This window comes from Lactuca sativa, chromosome 4 (genome assembly GCF_002870075.4).
Source record: "Lactuca sativa cultivar Salinas chromosome 4, Lsat_Salinas_v11, whole genome shotgun sequence".
NCBI classification, from domain to species: domain Eukaryota; kingdom Viridiplantae; phylum Streptophyta; class Magnoliopsida; order Asterales; family Asteraceae; genus Lactuca; species Lactuca sativa.
In genome coordinates, this window is record NC_056626.2 from 318420668 (window position 1) to 318430798 (window position 10131).

General features: G+C 32.8%; 2 pseudogenes; both read left to right on the forward strand.

Annotated features, from left to right (window-relative positions):
- The first annotated feature begins 287 nt into the window (after positions 1–287).
- LOC111899193 (small nucleolar RNA R71) lies at positions 288–387 on the forward strand (annotated as a pseudogene).
- A 4003-nt stretch (positions 388–4390) lies between these two features.
- LOC111899187 (putative boron transporter 5) lies at positions 4391–9055 on the forward strand (annotated as a pseudogene).
- Positions 9056–10131: the final 1076 nt, after the last annotated feature.

Below are 10131 nucleotides of genomic sequence, written 5' to 3' on the forward strand. Positions count from 1 at the left end.
CTATTTGTATAACAATCACAGATTTAGATATTGTTCTCATTAATTTACCCATATCTTTAGTTTTTGCAATTAAAGCATTCATTTCCATAGAATGATTCATTTCTTTTTTCTTCCTAATAGAAGGGTCCCTAACAAATAACAATCAGTGTGAGTGTTGTGCTAAATCTTGTATTGTTTCTTTAACTCCAGTTGGTAATCTTTTAGGTATTGGTCCCATAATATCTTTCAATTTCCTAGTTGCAGTATCTAAACAATTATAAAAAGTTTGTCCCTCTTTGTGGTTATTAAGGTCATGTTGAGGAAATGTTTGCAACATTCTTTTGTAACACTCCCATGCTTCATACAATGTTTCTTCGTCTCCTTGTTGGAAATTTTGTATTTGAACTCCCTTTTTTGCATTTTTTGAGTGAAGGACTAAATCTTGCAAGGAAATTTGCTTTCAATTTGTTCCATGTTGAAATTTCTCCTAATGGTGTTGTTTTTATCCAGTCTTTAGTTGCTCCAATGAGTGTAGTAGGAAAAACTCATAGCATTACTTGATCTTCAAAATCATTTTGTATGTTAAAAAATCTGCAATTTATATCATATCTTCTACATGTTCGAGGTTGACTTCGTGATCCTTCCCAGCAAAGGGTGTTTCTTTCAATTAATAATGAAAGTGCCCCTTTAGTACAAAATTAAGATCTTGCAGGGCTGACATTCTTACTCAAAAGCCTCTACTTTCACTATTGCATGTCGTATATTGTTCCATATTCATTGCATCGGTTATGTTGTTGTTTTCGGTACCTAGATATTAAGGATCTTAAATACTTTCCTCTACACCTTTTTTTTCTTGGTTATTTCAATAATTTTTTCAAGATCTTTGACAACTTCTGTCAAAATGGATTATGAGCTTCTAATCATATGAATCCTGCAAGACAAACAGCAGTGCAAGTCGTTAACTGGTAAAAGAAACTATTATGTTAAATATCAATTATTTTACCAAATAATGATGAGATTTCTAAATTATGTCGTGAATTTCGATTGAAATACCAAACATTTCAGCGTGATATCCTAATTGCAGCGAGAAAACTGATTAAAATGAAAATATAAACTTTTTAAACAGAAAAATTCCTATATTCAATTATTAATTAGCCGAAATTTACTCTCCGGAAATGGCGCCAAAACTTTGATGTGAAAAGATAGTCTAATTAAAGAAATCTAATTTAAACTACAGATCTAGTTTTAAATTTATAAATCCTAACAACTTGAATTGATTACTAGCACCAAGCAATGTACTTGATCATGAATATTATAAGTTGAAGTAAGTAAAGGTGTTGAACTCAATGGGAATCGATGTGTACTAAATAAAATAAATAAATCAAAGTAATTATGAAGTAGGTAAGACACTATTAATTAAAAAATACATTGATTAGTTTTTCGAATCACAATAGAAATATGGTTAATTCATATGAAGTGCAATGAAAATTTAATAGATACTCACTTATATTTATGTTTATTAACTCAATCATAACATCATAAATCCTACGATTCGAAGTTATCTACAAACAAATGTAGCTTTCCTAGACTCAGTCCATTCATTCATATTATGTAATGAATTAACATGTATAATCAATTCCGGGGTTAATGGCAACGTCTCAAATTTTCCAAGTTATTGGATCAATGAAAAATATAAATATTGATTTTATTATGTTTGCCTAGAGACATAGCCTACCACTAGTCATTATTGCCTACACTCTTGACTCGGTTTTCCATATTAAAGAAATTAATGAACAATGTGATTCAATATATATAATCAAAACCTAATCATAATCATGCACTCAGCTATATAAACATAACAAAATCATTATCAATACTCATGAATCTTTAGTTAAGAATTAACACAGTAAATGAAATAACTATCAAATCCCTTTCAATGAATTAAACCATAATCATAGATCATATACATCCAAATAAAAGTATAGGGACTTAGCCCAATAAAACTAAATAACTAACAGAAACTAATGAATTAAACATAATGCTAACCAAAATGCATATTGAAATAACTCCTACTTCTTGATTTCAAACGGCTGCAAAAGTTAGGTATCTGCTCCTTATTTTTTCTCTTCTTCCTCTTTCTAATCACACAATTAGGGCTTAATGTATAGTGATTTGCAGCCGACTTATTTTGCGTCGCTACACAATATTCACTGTGGGATTTTAGAATTTTCTCAAATATCTTCTAAATCCTCAATAATTTTTGAATTACCATTAATTAAATATTGCTTAGTCTTAATGCTACGAATTTCTTCTAGAGTATGCTCTGATATCTTGTATTCTATCATTTAGTCATTATAATCTGCAAAATAGAAACTTTAACGTTTCATAATCAAATATCTATAAAAGTGTGCAGAAAATTATTAAATATCTCCTTTAAAATATGTATAATTTATGAGATGTCATTGATTGAGTCAATATATAACTTATTAAGCTCATTTTGGAAACTAATGGTGTCATATAATAAAAAAATATGTAACGCCTTGTTTTACATAATTTCTTTTGATTTTTTTGCTAATTTTAATGTAATTTTTTGTTAGTGAACTTAGAACTATAAGGTGGTGAGTTTAAGGGTTTTACTGTAGACTTTTGTGACATAGGGACTAACAGGGTGCAGAGTCAAACTTGAAACTATATAATAACCTCACGCATAATTAATTAACCCTTAATTGATTCCCTCTCTCTTACCATAAAGTCAAAGGACAAACCTCCCCCTCCCTTATTCTGAAAGTCGATGAGTGTGTGTGAAGTCAAAACCCTAGCCGTAGGGTTGGGTGCTTGTGTCTCAAACCCAAACCCTAGGGTTGGGAGATTGTAATTTTTGCACTGCTTTGTAAAATCCAAGATAAATTATATAAAACTCATATGTTGGTAAGGTCAGAACAATTGGAAGCATATGGATGTCTACAGTCATTCATAATTATACATAATAATCACATTTCAATAATATCTAACGTAAAAAATGCATTTATCCAAAGATTTCGCAATAAAATCTAAATAGGACTACTGGCAAGTGTACCTTGTAAAATTCGTATAAAATCAAAGAAAAATACAAGTTGGGTGGCATTGGTAAATATGAACTTAAGTTGGCCAAAACAGTAGGACAATTTGGTATTAGATCCTTGAGTTAAGGGATTCAAGCACACATCCATGTGTTTTTGAACTTAAACCGAGGTTCAAGGAAGATGTAATGTCCCAAAAATTACAAAGAGATTTTCATTTTAAAATAGGTTAATCAATTAAAACCTTTAACTTAAAAACAATAAGTAACATTCATTTGTTTGAACCCGTAGTGTTATCAGATCTGAATTATAGGAAAGAGAAAATCATTATCTTTGATGTATGTGTGTAGTTCCACCAAGCTCTTCTCACGAACAACCTGCAAAGCATTTAACCCACAACTGTGAGCATACAACTTAGTGATTTCCCCAGTATAACACATCTTCCATCACATGTTTAAGGCATCCACACAAGTCTTAGGCTCTAGCACCGACCTGCCAAATCGCTTATAAACATGCATATAACATATATAACAATCATATATGAAATAATGGGTCTACCCAATCCCAAGTGAATGCTATAGACTAAATCATAGCCTTAGAATCACATATTTCCACGGGATAAATCATTGTGTTTTATTTCCATTAACAGGGCTAAATCCTGGTCTTGCATACAAGTACCAGAGGCCAGATCCTGGTCTTTCATGCAATTGTCAAGGGCCAGATACTGGTCTTTAGTACAATTTCTCGCGGGCAGCTCCTGGTGTTTCACACCATTCATAAAGTCATATGTAGTTAGGGATCTGATAGACAGTGGAACCGACGATCCACCCTAAAGGAATAAATCAGATAAGAACCATGCAATAAGGAATTAGACCAAGAGTTTATACTTAAACTACACAAAACCAATACTATCATTATCACATAATCATGTAACATAAACACATAACATATACTAGCATATCACATACCCTTGGGAACTAGCTTTCCCTTGTTACCTTGTCATTGATCGCTTTTCAATTAATTCCTTCGCTAAAGAATCATACATAACCCTGGTAACTGAGCTTCCCCAGTTACCCTAATCCAACATAAATCCTAAAGATATCATATGATTAACATGCAAAACACTACCAATCTAACATACCATGACACAAAGTATCCTAAATTATACATGCATAACAAGGATTTATCCTAGTCAACTAGCATATTATACTCTAAACGTACCTATATCCTATTATGCAAGGGATATAAAATATCATATGTGGCATAGTGAGAAACTCACATGAACCTAAGAACCGGAGACACACAACAACACTCTCACTCGTTGTACTGATCAATCTAGCAAACCGACTAACATGGAAAGAGATGAATCCTTAATCAACAATCCAAATCCTCTAAAGTTTGTCCCAAAGTCAAGCTGGTCAAAATTTAACGATCAACAAAAGTTAACAGCCACCATGACGTGGAGACCTCTTGGCCACATTATAGGCATGTCAGAACAGAACATTTTGATATGTAGGATATCACCATGTTGTGGGCCCTCCTTGGCCATGTCGTAGGAATGTCAGGAAAAAAATCATGAATCAGAATCCCACCATGTCATAGGTCATCCTTAGCCACGTCATGGTTACTGCTAGATCATTCATTTCTTCATTAAGAGTTTAATGCTTATAGATCTCAGCTCTATACTTCAAATATACTCCTCCTTATTGACTTAATGGATAAAGTTTCCAACTTTATCCATTAGGCCCTCACCCAAAGCAAGATCTACAAACCTAATTCCATTAAGTCTTTCATATTACCAAAATTTGCACATGGGATCAAAAAGACTCAAAATAAGGCCTTTTCTCGCTTAATCAGAAGTCCATGACCACAAGGGTGTCATAATAAGCTCTATATTTGCTCCAAGAGCATCCATGAAGGGATCAAAATCAAACATTAATGACCAAAAACATGAATCTCAAAAGAACAAGGTCAATAAGCAATATTTATACCTGAAATCTCTTTGAAACTTGAAGAAGATAATGGATCTAGACTTCCTATTTGTTTCCTTGCACCAATAAGAAGTTTCTTTCTTCACAAGCTCTACAGAATCAAGAAAATACTTCATGATCAAGCCACCAAGCTCATAAGCATGGAAGGGAGACTAGGGTTTTAAAATGAAGAGATGTAGGCTAATAGAGAAGACATAATCCAAGAATTAAGGTGCTTAAATATAGGAGAAACCTAAAAAATCATGGGATTAGGCTTCAACAGCCACCACATCATGGCATACCTGTTTCCATGTCGTGGTGTCCAAGAGGACACATGTTCCATTACATGTCATGTCATGTTGTTGTCATCCATTCACCACGTTGTGGCATAAGGATTCCCTCAAAACCCTTATCTTTGACCTCTTAAGGTCTTCAACTAATCCATTCGGGAAAATGGGTGTTACAACAAGAAGGGTAGCAAGCACTTTTCTAACATTGTTTGATACTTTGTTACTATATATTCTAACGTTATTTAATAGTACGATATCTGTAACACCTATTTTCTAAACAAAACTGCGATAACACTTGATAAAGTATTGTCCAAATACATCGGTCTTAAACATAAGAGAAATTGTAAAAAGTTATAAATACACATGTGCTGCGGAAGTCTTTCAAAAACATAAACTCTAAATAATAATATGGTGCATGTGGCAATCTAATCGGCATATCCCCTTTATCTACCAATTCAAAACTTCAAAACGGTTAAATATAAAGGGGTAATTGAAAACCTTAATGAGCACACACCTGTATACATTCCATCATATATTCACATAAGCATGAAATGTAGCATGTAAACATTTCCCCTCCTCTCTTGCCAGAATAAGGATATTACCCCATAAAGAGGCACTTTAAAGTTCCAAATTATTTAGTAAGTTTTTTATTTTTAGTTTCATTTTTAATATAATAAAAAAACTCAAATACTATACTATCAAAAGATAAGCAAAGTACAACATTGAAGTTCCAACCAAATATAAGAGTAAAATCATAAAATAGATAGTACGGAATCTCCCATGGATGCGATGCAATCAGGCTAGGCTATTCTCTATGCTACTTAAAGTACCTAACTCATTTAAACTTAAAACTGTAAGCACAAGGTTTAGTGAGTCTCCTAAGATACCATACACATACAATGAGCCTCGCACAACATATATGTTTCTAACATGCGAGCCTTGCTCATCATATATATATATATATATATATATATATATATATATATATATATATATATATATATATATATATATATATATATATATATATATATATATATATATATATATATATATATGGACCTCGGCCAATGAGCATATAGCATGCATGGAAGAGTCAAAATGACAACAAGTAATCCGACAACACCTAGTATCCTATAGTATAGTGAGAAGACTCACCTCACATATAAAACTAATAATCAACACAGCTCGTAGGAAATTAGAGGGATGGTCTCACAAACCACCTTAACGTTAACTAAAACGCCAAACCTGAGTATATGATCTAAAACCCTAAAGTTTACATGTCCTCTTCTCCTTCATTTAGACACATGGCATTTTCTAAAAATTTTAAATTTTCTATTTTCCACTCGTCATTTTATTGTATTTTTCATTTTATCAAATTAAAATTCCACATTTAATATGTAAGGTAATATATATGTAAGGTATTTATTAGAAAAAGTTTATATATGTAACATATTCTATACATTAAAGCCTCATTAATTTTAATAAATCAAAAAAATTCTCATTTTTCTTATAAATCCAAAATTTTCAAATTGTTAAAATTTTATATTTAGTTTTTTTTTAAGTAAACCCATGTAATACATGGGTCTCACAGCTAGTTTTAAACATTCTGAGCCATTGATTGTATTTGATTCATAGGTTCACACAGTTAGATCAGATTTGCTTACATCATCAACATCGACCAAACACGCATCTCTCATTTCACTTACGATCATAAATTTTTGAAAACCCTAATCTTCTCAAAACTAGACTTGGCAATTTTAGACACGAAGACACGAATCTGTGAAAGACACGACACGACACGAATACACGACACGAATACATCTTAAAATTTGAGATAAAGCTTATTTCTCGTCGTGTAATCGTATCATGTCAAATTCGTGGCCGACACGTTTTCATGATACGAATACACGAATTGCCAGGCCTACTCAAAACACCATCAGCCATCGTCAAACCACTTCTCATGTCTCTCATTTCTCTCTTAGGCCCCGACATCCGTTTTTTGTATCAACACCCTCCGTCCTTCCCCCATTAACATTCACGTGCTTACCTAAATCTTCTTCCCTCTCAACAGGATGATCGATTCCCAGGAAAACCCTACCCGAAGACATCTATGTTGTAGACATGGTCACTTCGCTCACCCTGTCGACGATGTCTACCCTCATCCAACTCGGTTTGTGTTCAAGTTCTATCTATAAATAAATCTGAAGCCCATCTTGTGTGTCTCTCTTCCCATCGATTCTTGTTGGTCAACCTCTTCTTATACTTGGATTTGCAAAACCTACAATCATTATGTATACATACTTGTATAATTTTGTGAAAGGGATACAAGATTTGGGTTAACAACTATTCTTAGCTTGGACAGGATGGTAATATTTTTAGAAATCCCTTCACCACATGTCTCCTGTTTTCAAAAATTCTTTCATTTTCCAATTTTGGATATGTTTATAGCAATTAATGTATATACAAATTTTGTAGGGTATGCACACAGACAACCCTACTCTTGTTTCTTTTGGCGATTTTTAATGCTTGTGCTATTATCAGTAGATTCACAAGGATTGCAGGGGAAACATTTAGGATGTTAATTTCTGTAATTTTCATTTAAGAGGCCATCAAGGTATTTAGCCATGTAGAAAAAAGGTTCTGATGATGATAATTTGAGAAAATATTTCAAGTTTGTTTTGGATTAATTCTGGTTTTGTTGACTAGGGACTGGTGAGTGAGTTCAAAGCTCCCAAATCTGTTGAACCAAATTCACCTAAAGATCAATTTCAGTGGCTTTACACTAATGGATTGATTGGTATTATATTTTCATTTGGACTTCTATACGCTGCATTAAGAATTAGGAGAGCAAGATCCTGGTTGTATGGAACATGTATATCAAGTTTATTGAAACCTGGTGGCTTAGCTATATTCTATATCATCTTAACATGTAGTTATTCTTTTGAATACTTAATACAAGGTGTCTTAGAAGCTTCATAGCTGACTATGGGGTTCCATTGATAGTTGTAGTGTGGACATCACTCTCTATGTACTAAGCAAATTTCTATCTGGTGTTCCTAGAAGTCTCTGTATCCAACTCTTATGGGATTCTGAATCGTTATACCTTTGGACTATAATCAAGTTATATTTTTGCAAATTTCTGTTTACTTTGGAGAAAAATCTTGCATCCTAATCTTTAATTTGTTATAATTGACTTGTAGGACATGGGCAAGGTTCCTCCAGTTTATATCTTGGTTGCCTTCATCCCAACAGTTATGATAGTTGGGCTGTAGTTCTTTGACCATAGCGTTGCATCAATGAACAAAGAGTCAGCAACTTTCTACAATTGATTCTCTTAGCAGTGTCTATATGTGTCATGCCCTTAATAACGTTGATACCCACATCGGTTTTATGGGGCTATTTTGCTTACATGGCAATTGACACTCTTCCTGGAAACCAATTTTGGGAAAGAATCTTACTTATTTTTGTTCCCCATAGTCGAATATACAAGTGATTTAAGATTTAACATTTCATTCTTGCACTGAAAATCATCCTTATTACTTATATCAATGTTTCATCATCAAAATTTGTTAGGGTTCTTGAAAGGGTTCACACTTCTTTTGTTGAATATGTGCTATATAGAACCATTTTCATGTTCACAATCTTCCAGATTGTCTATTTCCTTATGTGTTTTGGTGTGACATGGATACCTATCGTTTCCATTCTCTTCCCTGTTCCATTCTTCCTTCTCATCACAATACAACAACACATTCTACCAAAACTGTTTCACCCTTATCATTTGAGTGAACTGGATGCAGCCAAGTATGAGGAAATCCTGAATCTTAAGGTATGTGCTCATATAATGTATCCTATTTAGCATATCGTTTTTCTTATTTTCTACATTCATGAGAAAATACATGTATATATAATCAGGAGATTGATGGAGTTGATAGCAAGAATGATGAAGATGAAGTGACATTGTTTTTTTTTATTTGCAATTTTTATCAAAAAAATCTTCTGATGAGTTTTTGTCCCTAATTTTGTAGGTTTTTATATTTTCTTATTATCTCTATTCTTAAAACTGAAGGTGATTTTCCATTAAGTATTTTTGAACTAGATGTGTTCACTTGGTGTTGTTGAACTAAGTGTGTTCATTAAGTGTTTTAGAACTAAGTATTCACCAGATGTTTTGAATTAATTGTTCACTAGGAGTGTTAGAACTAGGTGTTTGTTAAGTATGTTGAACTAAGTGTTTACCAGTCGTAATTTGTGGACCTTGGCAGTGGTGGACTTTGTGTCAATTCCTTAGGTCAATCCTTAGGAATAAGCGGATAAAGGATAATTGATTCTTAGGCTAAATCCTTAAGAAATAAAGGAGATAATCGGAATGAGTATTTGGGTTGATTGTTTGATAATTGAATATAATAAATGTATTATTGTGGGTTGAAAACCCTATATGCTCACCAGGCTCCCAAGCTTGACCCACTCAGTTTTCTTTGCATTACAGGTAATGGCACAAGAGTATAAATTGGTGGACTTGACGAGAGATTTTGGATTATAGATCAGTAGTTACAAATAACTGTTGTAAGGTCTATTTTATATTGTTTATGCTTTTGGTCTGTATCAGAACATGACATCCCGAAGTTTTATTATTTCATGAAAATACATTCTCTTTGAGAAACGTTTTGATAAATTTTATCATATTTTGTTATGGGAACAAATTCCGCAACTCTTTTAATCCAAAGGATTTACTATGATTTTATAAAACAAAGCATAAACAAATCGGTCTTTTCTGGACATGAAATTGGGGATGTCACACTATGCTCTATGTAGCACTACTTCCTGTAAATA